Here is a 6,329-nt window from a genome sequence, read left to right as displayed (position 1 = left end):
GGCCCTGGAGGAAATTTTTCGCTCAAAACCTAAGTCCAAACATCCAGGCGCTTCATCCGACCGATCGAGTCCGGGCTTAGTGCGCCTCCCGGACGCTTCTCCCACTCGACCACCGCCGTCCGCTGGTGCGCCTTCCCGGAAAATTTTTTCGCTCAAAACCTAAGTCCAAACATCCAGGCGCTTTCATCCGACCGACCGAGTCCGGGTTAGTGCGCCTTCCCGACGCTTTCCCACTCGACTTCGGGCGCCGCCCTGGAGGAAATTTTTGCGTGCTCAAAACCTAAGTCCAAACATCCAGGCGCTTCATCCGACCGACGAGTCCGGTTATGCGCTTCCCTGACGCTTTCCCCACTCGACTCCCGCCGGCCCTGGAGGAAATTTTTTGCTCAAAACCTAAGTCCAAACATCCAGGCGCTTCATCCGACCGATCGAGTCCGGTTGGCGCGCCTTCCCGGACGCTTTCCACTCGACTTCGCCGCCCTGGAGGAAATTTTTTTGCTTTCAAAACCTAAGTCCAGACATCCAGGCGCTTCATCCAGCCGATCTCGCCTGGGTTAAGCGCGACTTCGACGCTTCCCACTCTCACTCCCTGGTCTCCTGGAGGGAATTTTTTTCGCTCAAAACCTAAGTCCAAACATCCAGGCGCATATTTCAGACGATCTCGCCGGGTTAAGTGCGCTTCCGGACGCTTTCCCACTCGACCCGCCACCCTGGAGGAAATTTTTTGCTTTCAAAACCTAAGTCCAAACATCCAGGCGCATATTTCAGATTTATCTCGGCCGGGTTATGCGACTTCCTGACGCTTTCCCACTCGACTTCGCCACCCTGGAGGAAATTTTTTGCTTTCAAAACCTAAGTCCAAACATCCAGGCGCATATTTCAGACGATCTCGGCCGGGTTATGCGCGACTTCCGACGCTTTCCCACTCGACTCCCGCCACCCTGGAGGATTTTTTTGCTTTCAAAACCTAAGTCCAAACATCCAGGCGCATATTTCAGCCGATCTCGCCGGGTTATGCGACTTCTCGGACGCTTTCCCACTCGGACTTCTCTCCACCCTGGAGGTATTTTTTGCCGCTCAAAACCTAAGTCCAGACATCCAGGCGCATATTTCAGACGATCTCGGCCGGTTAAGTGCGACTTCCCGACGCTTTCCCACTCGACTTCGCCACCCTGGAGGATTTTTTTGCTTTCAAAACCTAAGTCCAAACATCCAGGCGCATATTTCAGATTTATCTCGGCCGGGTTATGCGACTTCCCGGACGCTTTCCCACTCGACTTCGCCACCCTGGAGGATTTTTTTGCTTTCAAAACCTAAGTCCAGACATCCAGGCGCATATTTCAGCCGATCTCGGCCGGGTTAAGTGCGACTTCTCGGACGCTTTCCCACTCGACCTCCACCCTGGAGGTATTTTTGCCGCTCAAAACCTAAGTCCAGACATCCAGGCGCATATTTCAGATTTATCTCGGCCGGTTATGCGACTTCCCGGACGCTTTCCCACTCGACTTCGCCACCCTGGAGGATTTTTTTGCTTTCAAAACCTAAGTCCAAACATCCAGGCGCATATTTCAGCCGATCTCGGCCGGTTATGCGCACTTCTCGGACGCTTTCCCACTCGACCCTCCACCCTGGAGGATTTTTTGCTGCTCAAAACCTACGCCCAGACATCCAGGCGCTGCAGCCGATCAAGGCCGGGTTAAGAGCGACTTCTCGACACACACATTTACGAACCCCCGTGTCTGATTTCAATTTTCCAAAGGGCCTGGGCTCACACATTAACCCCAACGCAGTAACACTTTAATGGGCATCGCTTTTATTTCATTCTCGCCCTGGATGAATGTTTTACAAAGGGCCTGCGCCACAGACTAACCCTACACACTAACACCTTATTGGGCATAATTTTTTTTCTATAAAGGCCCTGGATGAATGTTTTCTATAAGGCCTGCGCCACAGACTAACCCCATCACAATAACACTTATGTGGGCATGATTTTATTCTATAAAGGCCCTGGATGAATGTTTTCTATAAGGCCTGCGCCACAGACTAACCCCATCACAATAACACTTATTTGGGCATGATTTTATTTAAAAAGGCCCTGATGAATGTTTTCTACAAAGGCCTGCGCCACAGACTAACCCTGACACAGTAGCGCCTCTTATTGGGCATGATTTTATTTAATAAAGGCCCTGGAGGAATGTTTTCTATAAGGCCTGCACTCACAGACTAACCCCATCACAATAATACTTATTTGGGCATGATTTTATTCTATAAAGGCCCTGGATGAATGTTTTCTATAAGGCCTGCGCCACAGACTAACCCTATCACAATAACACTTATTTGGGCATGATTTTATTTAATAAAGGCCCTGGATGAATGTTTTCTATAAGGCCTGCGCCACAGACTAACCCCATCACAATAACACTTATTTGGGCATGATATTATTTAATAAAGGCCCTGATGAATGTTTTACAAAGGGCCTGCGCCACAGACTAACCCTACACAGTAACACCTTATTGGGCATGATTTTATTTAATAGAGACTCCTGATGAATGTTTTCTATAAGGCCTGCGCCACAGACTAACCCCATCACAATAACACTTATTTGGGCATGATTTTATTTAATAAAGGCCCTGGATGAATGTTTTATAAGGCCCACGCCACAGACTAACCCTAACCCTAACTCTAACCCTAACCCTAACTCCTAACCCTAACCCTAACCCTAACCCTAACCCTAACCCTAACCCTAACCGTAACCGTAACCCTAACCCTAACCCTAACCCTAGCCCTAACCCCTAACCCTAACCCTAACCCTAGCCCTAACCCTAACCCTAACCCAAACCCTAACCCTAACCCTAACCCTAGCCCTAACCCCTAACCCCTAACCCTAACCCTAACCCTAACCCTAACCCTAACCTTATTGGGCATGATTTTACTTCTATAAAGGCCCTGGGTGACAGTTTTACACAGGGCCTGGGGTCACAGACTAACCCCATCACAATAGCACTTATTTGGGCATGTTTTTATTTAATAAAGGCCCTGATTGAATGTTTTCTATAAGGCCTGCGCCACAGACTAACCCGACACAGTAACGCTTCATTGGGCATGATTTTATTTAATAAAGGCCCTGGAACAATGTTTTCTATAAGGCCTGCGCTCACAGACTAACCCACACAGTAACTCTTTGTTGGGCATGATTTTACTTAATAAAGGCCCTGGAAAATGTTTTCTATAAGGCCTGCGCCACAGACTAACCCGACACACAGTAACGCTTTATTGGGCATGATTTTATTTAATAAAGGCCCTGGAAAAAATGTTTTCTATAAGGCCTGCGCCACAGACTAACCTCCACACAGTAACGCTTCATTGGGCATGATTTTATTTAATAAAGGCCCTGGAACAATGTTTTCTATAAGGCCTGCGCCACAGACTAACCTCACACAGTAACTCTTTGTTGGGCATGATTTTACTTAATAAAGGCCCTGGAAAATGTTTTCTATAAGGCCTGCGCCACAGACTAACCCTGACACAGTAACGCTTTATTGGGCATGATTTTATTTAATAAAGGCCCTGGAAAAATGGTTTCTATAAGGCCTGCGCTCACAGACTAACCCGACACAGTAACGCTTCATTGGGCATGATTTTATTTAATAAAGGCCCTGATGACAGTTTTCTTTAAGGCCTGCGCCACAGACTAACTCCACACATTAACGCTTTATTGGGCATGATTGTATTTAATAAAGGCCCTGATGAATGTTTTCTATAAGGCCTGCGCCACAGACTAACTCCGACACAGTAACTCTTCATTGGGCATGATTTTATTTAATAAAGGCCCTCGATGAATGTTTTGTATAAGGCCTGCCTCACAGACTAACCTGACACAGTAACTCTTTATTGGGCGTGATTTTATTTAATAAAGGCCCTGGAAAATGTTTTCTATAAGGCCTGCGCTCACAGACTGACCCCGACACAGTAACTCTTTATTGGGCATGATTTTATTTAATAAAGGCCTCGATGAATGTTTTCTATAAGGCCTGCGCTCACTGACTAACCCCTCTATATAATAACACTTTATGGGCATGATTTTATTTAATTAAGGCCCTGATGACAGTTTTCTTTAAGGCCTACCTCACAGACTAACCCGACACAGTAACTCTTTATTGGGCGTGATTTTATTTAATAAAGGCCCTGGAAAATGTTTTTCTATAAGGCCTGCGCCACAGACTAACCCGACACAGTAACGCTTTATTGGGCGTGATTTTATTTAATAAAGGCCCTCGATGAATGTTTTTCTATAAGGCCTGCGCTCACAGACTAACCCGACACAGTAACTCTTTATTGGGCGTGATTTTATTTAATAAAGGCCCTGGAAAAATGTTTTCTATAAGGCCTGCGCCACAGACTGACTCCCACACAGTAACTCTTTATTGGGCATGATTTTATTTAATAAAGGCCCTCGATGAATGTTTTCTATAAGGCCTGCGCCACTGACTAACCTCTGCTATAATAACACTTTATGGGCATGATTTTATTTAATTAAGGCCCTGATGACAGTTTTCTTTAAGGCCTACCTCACAGACTAACCCGACACAGTAACTCTTTATTGGGCGTGATTTTATTTAATAAAGGCCCTGGAAAATGTTTTTCTATAAGGCCTGCGCCACAGACTAACCCGACACAGTAACGCTTTATTGGGCGTGATTTTATTTAATAAAGGCCCTGGAAAAATGTTTTCTATAAGCACTGCGCCACTGACTAACCTCTGCTATAATAACACTTTATGGGCATGATTTTATTTAATAAAGGCCCTGATGACAGTTTTCTTTAAGGCCTGCGCTCACAGACTAACCTGACACAGTAACTCTTTGTTGGGCATGATTTTACTTAATAAAGGCCCTGGAAAATGTTTTCTATAAGGCCTGCGCTCAGACTAACCCGACACAGTAACGCTTTATTGGGCATGATTTTATTTAATAAAGGCCCTGGAAAATGTTTTCTATAAGGCCTGCGCTCACAGACTAACCTCGACACAGTAACGCTTTATTGGGCATGATTTTATTTAATAAAGGCCCTGATAAATGTTTTCTTTAAGGCCTGCGCTACAGACTAACCTCTGCATAATAACACTCTTATGGGCATGATTTTATTTAATAAAGGCCCTGATGACAGTTTTCTTTAAGGCCTGCCTCACAGACTAACCCGACACAGTAACTCTTATTGGGCGTGATTTTATTTAATAAAGGCCCTGGAAAATGTTTTTCTATAAGGCCTGCGCCACAGACTAACCCACCCATTAACTCTTTATTGGGCATGATTTTATTTAATAAAGGCCCTCGATGAATGTTTTCCATAAGGCCTGCGCCACAGACTAACCCCTGGCAACACAACACAGATTTGGGTATGATTTTATTTATTAAAGGCCCTGGATGAATGTTTTCACAAAGGCCTGCGCTCACAGACTCGCCTCAGCAGCAGCAGCGACGCAGGGCACGAATTTCAGAGTTTTTAGAGAAAAAAAAAAAAAAAAAAAAAAAAAGTTGAAGTTGATGTAAAAGTTGTTCTGGTAAACGCCACCTCCGGGGTCGCGTGAAATTTGAATCGTGCCCGGAAGAGGCCTCTCGGTCGGCCTGACTCGAGCCTCGGAGGGTATGGAAGTCGGATCTTTCTCTGGTTGACTTAGTGCAATTTTCAAACGAAAATCATCCAGGCGCATATTTCAGCCGATCTCAGCCGGGTTAAGTGCGACTTCTCGACGCTTTCCCACTCGACCCCGCCTCCTGGAGGAAATTTTTTTCGCTCAAAACCTAAGTCCAAACATCCAGGCGCATATTTCAGCCGATCTCAGCCGGTTATGCGACTTCTCGACGCTTTCCCACTCTGACCCGCCCCCTGGAGGAAATTTTTTTCGCTCAAAACCTAAGTCCAAACATCCAGGCGCATATTTCAGCCGATCTCGGCCGGGTTAAGTGCGACTTCTCGACGCTTTCCCACTCGACCCCGCCTCCTGGAGGAAATTTTTTTCGCTCAAAACCTAAGTCCAAACATCCAGGCGCATATTTCAGCCGATCTCGGCCGGGTTATGCGACTTCCTGACGCTTTCCACTCGACCCCGGCCTCCTGGAGGAAATTTTTTTTCGCTCAAAACCTAAGTCCAAACATCCAGGCGCATATTTCAGCCGATCTCAGCCGGGTTAAGCGCGACTTCTCGACGTTTCCCACTCGACCCGCCCTCCTGGAGGAAATTTTTTTCGCTCAAAACCTAAGTCCAAACATCCAGGCGCATATTTCAGCCGATCTCAGCCGGGTTAAGTGCGACTTTCTCGACGCTTTCC

The sequence above is a fragment of the Puntigrus tetrazona genome, unplaced genomic scaffold (genome assembly GCF_018831695.1).
Source record: "Puntigrus tetrazona isolate hp1 unplaced genomic scaffold, ASM1883169v1 S000000003, whole genome shotgun sequence".
NCBI classification, from domain to species: Eukaryota; Metazoa; Chordata; class Actinopteri; order Cypriniformes; family Cyprinidae; genus Puntigrus; species Puntigrus tetrazona.
Note: the sequence above shows the minus strand (reverse complement) of the source record.